A 12910-nucleotide genomic window follows, 5' to 3' on the forward strand; every position below is an offset into this window, starting at 1 on the left:
AGTCAATACCTTCTTTTTGTTGAAAACCTTTGAAAACTAATCTTTCTTTGTAGCGTTTGATCCCATCATGCTCTTCTTTGATCCTGTAAATCCACTTGTTGTGGAGCGCTTTCTTGCCTGGTGGTAATTCAGCTAATTCCCACGTCTGATTTGACATAAGCGAGTCCATATCATCTTTCATGGAAGACTCCCACTTGACTGAATCCTCTACCTGCATTGCTTCATCATGGCACTCTGGTTCACCATTATCAGTTAGCAACAAGTAGTGCAAAGAAGGCGAATAACGCTGGGTTGGTTTAGGAATTCTGGAGAAACATCTCAGTTATGGTGTGACTGGTTCTTCTTGAACTGCTTCTGGACTGATCTGAACATCTTTTCCAGAAATCTCCTCAAACTCAGCAAAATCTTTTGTTTCAGCTTTGGTATTGGAGCTACTTGATTCTATGGTTACCCTGTCTTTGTATATCACATTCTCATTGAAAATGACATCTCTACTTCTTATGATCTTCCGATTTTCATAGTCCCAAAACCGGTAACTGAACTCATCACCACCATAACCAACAAAGACACATTTGTTGGACTTAGCATCAAGTTTACTTCTTTCAGCATAGTCTATGTGTACATAAGAAATACAACCAAACACTCTTAAGTGTGAAAGGTTTATTTCTTTCTTGTTCCAAAATTCCTTTGGTATTCCACCATCTAAGGGAATTGAGGGCCCACAGTTAATCAGGTAAGCTGCAGTGTTGATAGCTTCAGCCCATAGCATTTTGGGCAAGCCGGCATGTATCCTCATACTTCTGGCACGTTCATTCAGAGTTCTATTCATGCGCTCTGCTACGCCATTCTGCTGTAGTGTCATGGGAACTGTTGTCTTCATCTTGATCCTATTGTTTACGCAGAAATCTCTAAATCTTCTATTTCTGTACTCTCCTCCATTATCAGACCTCAACCGCTTGACTTTCAAACCAGTTTCATTTTCCACCATGGCCTTCCATTTTCTTAATGTATCAAAGACTTCTGATTTCTTCTTCAGAAAATAAACCATCACCTTCCTTGTAGAATCATCGATGAAGGTGACATAATATAGTGAGCCTGCAAGGGATGGAACTGGAGATGATCCTCATACATCATTATGAACCAACTCTAACATTTCTGCCTTGGGTGTCTTGTTAATCTTTGCAAAACTGACTTTTTTTTGTTTGCCAAAGATGCAATCCTCGCATAGTCCGACATCTACACTCTTTAGATCACAGCTTCCATTTTGATAAAAGTGTCTTCATCCCTTTCTCGCTCATATGGCCAAGCCTTTGGTGCCATAGGTTTGATTTTCCATCAGCATCTGCTACTGCAATGATATTCTCTAAATTTGAGGTTACATAGAGCGTACCAGTCTTCTTACCACGAGCAATGAAGAGTGCTTCTTTGGTAATCTTCCATTCACAGCCTGAAAATATTGTACTATATCCTTCTCCATCAAGCTGTCCTACATAAATCAAATTTCTATTGAGGCCAGGAATATGTCTCACTCCTTTCAGCGTCCAGGTGGTCTGGTTTGACAACTTTAATCGGATGTCTCCTTTTCCGACGATCTTCAAGGTTTCATCATCAGCTAGATGAACCTTCCCAAAATCACCACTGACATAGTTCTCCATGATTTCTCGACATGGTCTTTCTTCAGTGCTCGGCAATCTCTTTTAAAGTAACCCTTCTTGCTACAATTATAACATGTATAATATTTCTTTCCCGTTCTTGATTTTCCCGTTCTGGATTTGGATCTGCCATGATTTGAATTTCTTTCTGAAGTTCTCCCTCTAGACTCTGTGTGCAAGGCTGAGGAGGTTGATGCTTCACCCGATTCTCTCCGTCGAATTTCTTCGCTCAGTACCAGATCCCGAACATCGTCGAATTTCAATTTACTGTTTCCCGACGAGCTGCTAACTGCTGTAACAGTAGAATTCCAACTGTCTGGTAGAGATGATAAGAGAATTAAAGCTCGAACTTCATCATCAAAATCAATTTCCACAGAACTCAACTGGTTGTAATTGTGTTGAGCCACTGATGCCCCTTCCGCCATCTGCAAATTGAATAATTGTCTCATCAAATGAACTTTGCTTGAGGCCAATGACTTCTCATACATACTAGAGAGAGCCGCCATAAGACCCGCCGTGGTTTTTTCCTTTGCTATGTTGAAAGCAACATTGCGGGATAACGTTAGTCGGATAACTCCGAGGGCTTGTTTGTCGAGAAGAGTCCAGTCTTCATTCTTCATGCCCTCTGGTTGCTTTCCTGAGAGAGGTTGATATAAATTTTTCTGGTACAGAAAATCTTCACTCTGCATCTTCCGAAAGCCAAAGTCCGCACCATCGAACTTTTTAATTTTCACCTTCCCTTCGTCTGCAGCCATCGCTCCCACTCGAATCTGGCTTCTTTGGATCGTTCTGACAATTTTCGCGAACCGCCGTGTATTAGAACACCCCCGTCGACAAATTCGTATCGCAGACAAAATTTTACTATTCACGAAATTCACTATTCATGTGAATAGTAACCTCGCAAAAAATTGACAAAATTCACAACCAAAAGTTCTGATACCAATTGTTGGGAAATAAACCCGAGTACCAAATAATTTCTTCATAACCAGATTAGTGAGAATGCGAAATAAAAGCGGAAAAATAATACTCGAAATTGATAATAGAGTTCAACCAATTTTGCCTACGTCTCCGGACTGCTGCAAATCTTTTACTAAGAGAGAAAATTTACAGGTGTTTACAAAGCACTCGCTACTCACAAGAAACTCTCTAGTATTGGAAGAAAGAAATGATTTGAGATTTTGGGATGATTTTGAAGCTAAATGAGCTAGGGTATTTATAGTTGAAGCTTAGAGACTAATCTTTGAAAATGCCCTAAAGTGCAATGACTAAAATTGTATTTTCCTCCTTTTTATTTTAAACAAAGTGACTGCCTAATTTTGAACAAATTAGCAGCTGATGTTTTCTTCATTTAGCTGCCGACTGCCACTAAACTTCAACAATTGTGGCTGCCAATATTGAATATTCAACACATATTCCATCTTCCATCTTCCATTCCCCTTCATGGCTTCGAAGAACCCCTCCACTACTTGTGAGACCCGCCACCCGATTCTTTGCGTCATCCGTATTCACTTTCGTCCACCCTGGTGTTGGTCTTGTCCATCTTCCTCTTCCATCACCACATCTTAGTTGAGGCGACTGATGTGTCGATCCTAATAATACCGCTCGCTTAGTATATTCCATCAACTGCTTTCCTCGTTCTAGAGCTGATCGATTATCCTCCGTAATTCTATCGAACATAATGTAGTTTCGATGCAGCCAAATATTCCAAGTGAGCGCCCCAAATAAGATGTCCCAATTATGCTGTTGAACAAATCTCGTAGCATCCCCAAGATTCATTAGCAGCCATGTACGTAAGTCCATCCCAATAAACTCCTGAAATCAATCTGACTTTACCACTGCAGATCAAACCGTTAATGCCGAAGGGCATTGCCGAAGCAGGTGATTAATATCCTCAACTGGTCCAAAACAGACCGGGCAGCTGCTGTCCGTAGTAATATGTCGATGCATGCGCTCAGCATTCGTCATTACACGGCCACAGTAGATTAACCAAAGAAAGAGCTTGATCTTTTGGAGCCCCCTGTACCTGTGAATAATAGTCCATAACTCATCTGCTTCCGTGTTTCGATTCTCCTCCGTACTCGCATAAGCAGATTTGACGGTGAAGCGTCGATCCTCTCTCAAGCTCAATCCCACTATATAGTGTTATTATCCTTAAATATCTAATTTATAAGTAAAGTTTTGTTTAAAATAATTTTATTATCAGTAAATTTTATTCAATTTAATTTTTTTTTGTTAAACCATTTCAATTGAGAATAAAAAAAATATAATATATCGTATATAAATGTTTTGTTCATTTTTCGAAGAAATAATGTTAACATTCTCTTAAATTTTAAGTGTAATATTAGCCCTAATCTTCAAATTCTTATATCAAATCTAATTAATATATATATATATATATCAAATGTAATTTAATTGTTGGTTAAAAATTATATCAAATGTAATTGCACATCAAAACTTATGGTCCTAGAGAAATGTTGATCAAATTAAGATTTTGGTCAATGTATTTATATTTGTCTAATAATACTTTTGATTCTCGAATTTTTTAAGAAAATTATTTTAACCTTTAAATTTTTATCTCTTTATTTTATTTTATAAATTTTCATTTTTTTTCTTATTTTATATTTTTTTAATAATTTAGATATTTTTTCTATATATGTTTTAAATTTTACTTAAAATGATAAAATAACTAATGTTAAAATTGACAAAATGATAAAATAATTGGCATTAAATTAACGATTTTTATAGAGTCAAAAGAGATTAAAACTGTTTAACGACTACAATTTTTTTTTAAAGTTGGAGGGCAAAAAATGTGAACTATTTATAAAGTGCGTTAATTTAACACCCCAAATAATTTATAATCCGTAATTAGAGTGGGATTGTGTCCCATCATTAGCACATAGCTAATTAAGACAATACACTCAAATAACAAGTGCAAGTATGGGAATAAAAAAAAATGTGTATACTCGGTCACAAATAACAAATAAGGGAACTTTGAATAGCTAAACTCAATCAGGTTTGAAAAAATAAAAAAGAAAACCTGAATAAAGTGGCCTACGAACACATCTGTAATGCACCTTTCATACCAACTTTAGGAAGCATCATGGCTACAAATTCATTGTAATCGATCCGACCATCCTGAGTCAAACATGAAAAATACTGTGGTTTAAGTTGAGCCAAAAACACACGAGTTTTGAATATGCATGTAGGGAATGGATTAGAGATGCTTACGTTGTCCGCATCGACTTCTTTCATGATTTCATCGAGGCGGATGTCTTCGATACCGAACTCTTGACAAGCATTTTGAAGCTCATCCGGAGTGATGTAGCCGCTTCTGTCTCTGTCGAAATACAAGAAGGCTGCTAATAGATTGTCTTCCCTCTCGATCTTGTTTAGATGCAATGTCGCGGTTACGAACTCTTCGTAATCGATTGTACCACTGTTATTAATGTCTGCCTGAGATGTCCAAATAAACAGAAGATGATCATGTCAAATTGGTATGATAATGGTATCAAGATATATGCTACTCGGACTGGGGTTTGATAGAGATTCTTTATGGAAAAAATGAAGAGTTGAAGCAACGTACGGCCTGCATTAGAGCATGAAATTCGGATTCAGCAAGATTAGCACCAAATTTTTTCAGTCCCTCTTTGAGTTCATCATAGGTGATTTGACCACTACAATCTGTGTCTATCATCTTGAACATTTCTTTCAACCCAGCGATTTCTTCTTCTGAAAGTCTTTGGGCAATGACCTTAAAAACACAATGAAATAATTGAGATCTTAACCAAATAAGTATCGTTTAAATGTGGGATTTCCACATTGAAAAAGAGTTTTGATTTCAATGTGTATATTCTGAAGCTTTACAGGCCACTGTAAATGGCAGAAACTTACTCTTAAGGCCATTTTCTTGAGCTTATCCATTGCAGAAAATTGTTTCATGCGGCTTGTCTGGTGCTACCCCATCAACTTGAACCCAAGGGTGGCCTGCAAGTTACCAAAGATCAAATTAAACTAATTCCTCAAAATCCAATGGTGGAACAGCTAAAGACCATCAAGTTTAATCCATTAGTCTCGAGAACTCGGATCATTTTGGTTGGTGACAAATGAACTTATGGCCTGCTAATAGCCAGGTAAACACATGAAAAGAACAGAAGCTGAGAATTCGAAGTTAAAACAAGCTTCAAACCATTTAACAACATCTAAGTTATAATGAGACTTACGTAGTACTTCGTGAGCCGTTATCCTCTTCTTCGTATCTCTTTCAAGCATTTTCCTCACTAGTTCTTTAGCACTTTCAGATATATTAGGCCAGGGATCAGTTGAGAAGTCAAGCTCACCATTCAAAACCTCATTAAATATTTCTTGTTCAGTTTCTATATCAAAATAACAAATAGACCAAATGTTCAAAACAAGACTGCTAGAAAAAGAAGTTCAACAAAGCAAATACTGACAGAAATTATATCTGGTGAACACTTACCACCCCAAAATGGAGGCACCCCACTTAAGAGAATGTAAGTGATTACCCCAGCACTCCACACATCCGCTTCCGGACCATACAGCTTTCGCAATACCTCGGGTGCGACATAATACGGGGCTTCCAAAGACATCGGTTAAGATATCCCCTAAAAAGTTTGAAAACCTTCTTTAAGAAAGCAACACATTGGTGATTTCACAACGTTGTTGAGAAGTCCCTAAAATCTAAACTCTTTGTTGCTATAAGTGAAACAGATTTAATGATATATGAACTGATTCTAATGAACATCAAAGTCTTATACAACGGTGGGCTAAAAGTTCATTTTAACTATAAATGGGAATTGATAAGAGAGAATCATTTCGAACATACCAGGCTTGAAGAATATTGATAATCCGAAATCAATGGCTTTAAGAGGTGAATCCTCCTCTTGATTCACGAAAAGGAAATTTTCAGGCTTGAGATCCCTATGCATTACTCCCATGGCATGGCATGCTTCAATGACAGAAACAACAATCCGTGCTATCTCAGCTGCCTTCCTTTCACTATAATGCCCTCTCTTTACAATCCTATCGAAAAGTTCACCTCCTGCACACAACTCCATCACAACATGAACCGCCATTGAATCCTCATAAGACCCTTTGATGGATATAACTTTAGGGTGCCCTGACAAGTGATGCATTATCTGAATCTCTCTCTTCACATCATCAACATCACCAATAGTCATAAGCTTCCTTTTTGCGATTGATTTACACGCAAATTCTTTGCCGGTGCCTTTCTCGATGCAAAGGAAAGTCGTTCCGAACTGTCCTCGACCTAACTTCCTCCCCAAGTTATAGTATTCCTTCAAATGACCTGTTTTGGTTTGCAGCACTGAATCAACCTTCAACCCTGCACATGATTGCCTCTTCACATTATGAGCCTTTTTCTGTTTTCTGGTCTCGGTTTTACCCTCGTTAAACGCCGAAAGTTGAGATGGCTTGGAGTTAAGTCTTTGAGGGTGCGATTTCGACTGTTGCCTTTGTGTTATTTCATTAGCTTTTGATTGTTGCCTTTGGGTTGTTTCAGTGGACTTTGATTGTTGTTCCTTCCCTGTTTCTTCCCTGACAATCTTCATTTCTTCCGGCGGTTCTTTTTTAACTGATTCTTCCGGCACGTTACTTTCACCATGACCCTGATCTTTAGTTTCACCCTCATTGCCATCGCCATCTTGTTTTGTTTCATCAGTTTTGGCTTCCTCCGTTTCGTCTGATTTGGCACAGGCATTTCCCATTTGAACACTTAAATTCTCATACTTTTTCTTCTTTCCACCCAACAATATCTAAATTCACCCACGAACTATAATCCCATTTCTTATCTCCCTAAAAGGGTTCTTTTAAAAAAATAACATCAAAAAATCGGAGCTTTAGCCAATCTAATCACCCCTATATCTTCACAGAAACAATTCAACAAACACCAATTGTGAATATAATGAATCAATTAGAAGAATTATCCCTCTAATCTAAAGCAGTTCCATAAAAAAAATGGGATCCTTTGAGGGCTTTCAGTTATTCTAAAATTTTCCCCTCAATGATCAATGATCATTACAAACACGAAATTTTTCTAGAATAATCAATGATCATTAACAAAAGGAAGAAAATTTCCAACAACCCAATGTAAATAAACAATCAGAATCGACGAATTCAACGTCAAAACAATAATTTGAAATCACAAACAATGGGGAAATAATGTTCTTCTTTTTTAATTCGTATAATCAAAGAAAAATTAAGTGTTGATTTTTCTGCGTTTTTTTCTTCCTCCATTCTGAAGTGAAAGAAAATGAGGGAAAAAATAAAAGGAAACAAAGGCAGTTTTTTCTGTTAGAATTACAGGTTTAAATGGGTTCTGATAAGGTGTAGCTCACCACCAGCAATTTCAGTGGTTATCAGAACATGACTGTTGATTCACGGCTGAGATTAATATGATAGTAAAGCTTTTGAGTTGAAATATTGGGGTTAAATTATGGTTTTGGTCCCTCTACTATGCTCAACTCAAATATAATAGTAACTTAAATATTTTATGGTTAATTTTAAACAAAAACAATTTTATTAGTATATAAATAATAATACGAACGGAACCCAAAGTTAACGAAGACCTTTTTATTAGTGAAAAAGCAGTAATTTGCTGAGCATATCAAAAATTTCAACTATAACCAATAATAGACCATGTACTAAGCACTAATTACACATTATATAACATTGTTGATTAGATGAGGAATGAATTATGATATACATAATATTAGACTACTGTATTTTAGAGATTTTTTTGTATAAAATATCAGAAAATCCACTCCCAAGTCTTTAAGTGCCTTGAAGTCATCTAGTATTAGCCATCTAGGTCTTCTTCCCGGGTCGAAGCATCGGTCACCCGAACTCAAGCTGAAGCAGCCTAACCTATGCTTTCTCCAGCTACTCGACTTTTTAACTTCATTTAGGTCATGTTCATAGAACCCATTCGCCTTGATGGTTCCATTTCCATAGGAACTCAAGGCAACCTGATTAGTCTCCATGGGTTTCGATACATTTGGCCGAGGTGAACCCTGTACAACTATGTCATGGTTAACTTCCTTTGCAAGGGAACTCGAATCTAAGTGCCTGCAGCACATTCACAGATCAAAACCGGTAAAATCAAATATAAAGATTCGAAAATATGTGAGAGTATCTTTACATGGTTACCTCGTGCAGTTATTCTCGCTGCTATTCCGAGACTTCTCCGAAGTCGTCTCCAGATTCAACACAATCTCTTTGGAGTGGGCTTCGTCTTCAACCACAGCTTTTAAATTAACATCTTCATCTGCAGCATATATTGAGTTCTTCACACCACCTTCGGAATTTACCATTTCTTCATCACATAAAGTGGAAGAACTACTTCGGGGATTAAATCCATGTTGCCGTGCTACTGAAATGACCTTCTCCAGTGTTCTTAGAGCATCTTCCACCTCAGGACGAATAGGGATCGTTCTTTTAGCATTTACGCCATTTGCATCGGTAAATTCATTGGTCGAACATTTATTTGCGGCGTTAAATCTCTCCTCTGAGTATGTACTCTTTTCACTTTCTTCTTCGATTTCACCGAAAGCTTTTCTCTTCGTGTCTTGTTCTTTCCGAAGTGGAGTTTTGACAGCTTGGTCATTAGCATGATGAACCTCCTGTCCGATATCATGTGTGTCATAATGTGTGTCTCCGATTAAATTCTCCTTCCGCAAAATATCGGCTTCACTTTCAAGCTCATGTACTGCAAGAACGTCACATGATTTGTTACCGGTGTAAAGTGCTTCACGAATTAGAGAAAACAAAGGATCTCGCAAGGCCTTTCTGTAATCCTTATCGCATTTCTTCACAGAAGCCACAGTCTGCAAGCATTGTAAACCCGAAAATCTGAGATTAACCAGTTCATCATAACAATCTGGACCATGAAAAATGAAATTCCAAATCCAAAAGTCACCAGCAATGCCAACAGTCATACCAAACATGTACCCGAAAATGAGTATGAGGATATGGTTCTCCGAATATATGAAAAAATTGAGGAAGAAAAAGCGTACTGTATTCGACGAGCACTACCGAGCTCAAGTAACATAGCTTATGTGTGAAGTTTGACCTTTTGATAGAGTTTGAAACCATTTCCAGCGAGCTTCCTCGAGATGAAGTTTATAAGAGATGGAGGGACAAAATCCAGCTTCATATCCATGTTTGCTATTGTCCTACAAAATTAATGAACTTAAATATTTCGAGAATAAACACGAAGAATATAACAGGAATATAAACCACAAATCCTCATGATCGGAAGCTTCGAGCCACATAAAAACTGAACCGGACAAATCCGATCATGCCTGCCACTCATGTTTCGGGATGTTCGAAAAGTAAACTCCTCAAGCACTTGCAGGCAACTCCTTTGGAGCTTGTACTGAGGGCCTAAACCCTTTGACCCTTTCTTGAAGAGCATACATAAACCATCTACTTTCATATATTGATATGAGAACTTGAAAGTATTACAACAACTGACCTAAAGTAGCTTCGTTCATCATTCACTTTCTGCAAAGCGAAGCCTCCAACCAAATCAATCCTTACAACATCCTTTGCTTCGGGAATTGTGTCGTTAGTAAATCCATGTATTGCTTTATCAATGCTGCTGACATACGAGTTCTAAAGGCAGAAGTGTGTACTTAGATATGTTTTCCATTATGAGGGAAGAAAGCCAAATGCAAAGTCTATGAAACCATGTTCAACTATTCGAAGACACTATCGTGTTCACGAGACTGATAATCAGATCATCTTGAAAGTACTCGAAAAAAGTAGTGAACTAGAGCCTCCCTAGCTGACATTGGCCACGCAACCTTCATCCTTCTCCCGAAAATACGAAAACGAGTAAGCATCAGACTTCAACATGGTGTTTAAAGAAAGGGAAACAAATTTAATTACGATGTCATCATTTCAGGCTAAACGAACCTCACTAGAGATATATGTTCGCCAATTCGGAGCTTTTGTAAACAGGTGGAACTATTTACTTTGAACGATGGAAAACTGGACTGAGGCCACCTGGGAAAATGTAATCAGATCCAAAATAAAAGCCATAAAAGTGTATAGAGATTTTCGGCAACACGACACAATATTACTTCAACAGAGGATGTTATGGAAAAAAAATGGAAACAATCCTCACCATTTCTTATAGAGAGCTGACTCCCAAGATATACATAAAACTGCAATGAAGTGTGCAGCTAGTTTAGAAGTCTTTTATTCGATTTCGGGTTAGCTCATAAAGTAATTGAAGTATGAGCTGAACTCACAAACATCCAAAGGTCCATCTACATAGCCTTCAACTAGTATGTGGAACAGAGTACCATGAGGTCCTTCGCGGTACATAACACAACAGGTTGAGTTAGCTGGTTTTTTTAGGACAAGAAGGGTCCACACTATTAAAGAAAAACATTAAACTCAGTCTTCAAACTGAAGATTTGTTAAGACAAATCTAATTAATATATGTTTTATCCATAAGATAAAACTATCGCGATAAATAGACTAAAGGTCTTATTTTTCTGACCTTTTATCTAAGGTCTTATTTTGCTGAGCATGCATCATCTTATTAAAACTAAAATGCAAACAGAAAGTGCTGTGAACAAAAGCTGTTAGGGACGCAGAATGTTTTGAACAAGATTACAGTAAACATGAAAGAATAAGTTCTTTTGTTTAGAGAGGGATTTGAACCCACGCCCTTTCGGACCAGAACCTTTATCTGGCGCTTTAGACCAACTCCGCCATCTCAACTTTTGATACTGCCTTAGCCGATAAAAGTTCAAGTTTGCATTTAACAACTTTTTGTTTTATCTCTTAACGGTTCTGTTTACTAATTACTTTTTCTCTTAAATAATTTTTTATAATTTTAATATCATTATTATATTAATTTAACCCAAAAACTTTGAGAAATGTGTAATCCAACACACTTTTATAACATAACAACGGGTATTGGAAAAATAAGGGCAAAATTTTTTAGAACGTGAGTGTCTCACGGTAATCCATGTTTGTGAGTATCCTATGATATTCTATGCGATTTAGGTAATTGTTATTCGAGTAAATAATTTGGGTTGATCATTATTCGTGCAATTTTTTTATATCATTATTGTAAAAAGTTTTGTCTAATGAGTTTAGAGTTTGAATTGGAAGTTAGAAAACAATTTATGTATGAAATTAATTGAAATAAAATAGTTATATATATTTGATGGATTCATATAGACTTCAAATTTTTTTCCTATGGGTTCAAATTCAATGGAACAACTTCAAAAATTTCCATTGTTTCATTGGAAGTGCTGTTTTATCCATTGAATCTTCCTTTAGAAATTTGAGCAACAGATTCACAATAACAACTGATTGCTTGCAGATTCTCGGTGTCGAAAAGACAGCATCTCAGCAAGAGATTAACAGAGCATATTATAAAGAGAAAATAATTTCAGTGATCGAAAATGTCTTATAATATACGATTTTAACCAATTTTTTTGGATTTGCGAAAATGACCAACAAATTCGCAACGCGAACTCCAATTTTACAACTCAGTTTCCAAATTCGCAACGCGAATATGTAAATCGCATTGTGATTTTCCAAATTCGCAACGCAATTTTCAAATTCACAACGCGAATATGTAAATCGCAACGCGAATCTGTAAATCGCAACGCAAATTTGTAATTCGCAACACAGAAGTCAAATTCGCAAAGCGCGTTTATTTTTGCAATGCGAATTTTATTTTCGAATTCGAAACACAATATTAATTTCGCAACACAAATGTAAACAGTATAATCGCAAATCATAACCTAAAACCATAAATCACAACTCAGACCCATCTCCATCTCTCACTCTCTACAGCGACATCCGTCCCCATCTCCGGCAAAATTCGTCCCCATCTCCGGCGAAATTCGTCTATCTCCATCTCTCAGAGCCACCCTCACAACCATTCACGGTCAGAAATGGAAAATCAACCACCGAGGGTTAGTTTTTTTAATTATTTTTATTTTGAAATTTTTGTATTATTATTAGATTTTTCATATTTAAATTGATGATAAATTTACTGGTAATTTCAATAATAGATTAACCATTTCACTTAGATTGCTTAGTAAATTCATTTGGTTGCTGCCAATACTGCTAAACTGTTTAGTTTTTAACCCTGTGAAGTTAGTATTTGTCTTTGTTTTGTCTTTTGGTTGAAGTAATACAATTCATTCAAGTTTCAATTTGCAGAAGAAGAATAGTTTCTGAAACTTAAA

General features: G+C 36.8%; 2 pseudogenes; both read right to left on the reverse strand.

The window, feature by feature from the left end:
- Positions 1–3017: 3017 nt before the first annotated feature.
- On the reverse strand, positions 3018–7396 carry LOC120134161 (annotated as a pseudogene).
- Positions 7397–8902: 1506 nt separating this feature from the next.
- LOC120134173 lies at positions 8903–11021 on the reverse strand (annotated as a pseudogene).
- Positions 11022–12910: the final 1889 nt, after the last annotated feature.

Source organism: Hibiscus syriacus, unplaced genomic scaffold, assembly GCF_006381635.1.
Source record: "Hibiscus syriacus cultivar Baekdansim isolate YM2019G1 unplaced genomic scaffold, ASM638163v2 tig00001802_pilon, whole genome shotgun sequence".
NCBI classification, from domain to species: domain Eukaryota; kingdom Viridiplantae; phylum Streptophyta; class Magnoliopsida; order Malvales; family Malvaceae; genus Hibiscus; species Hibiscus syriacus.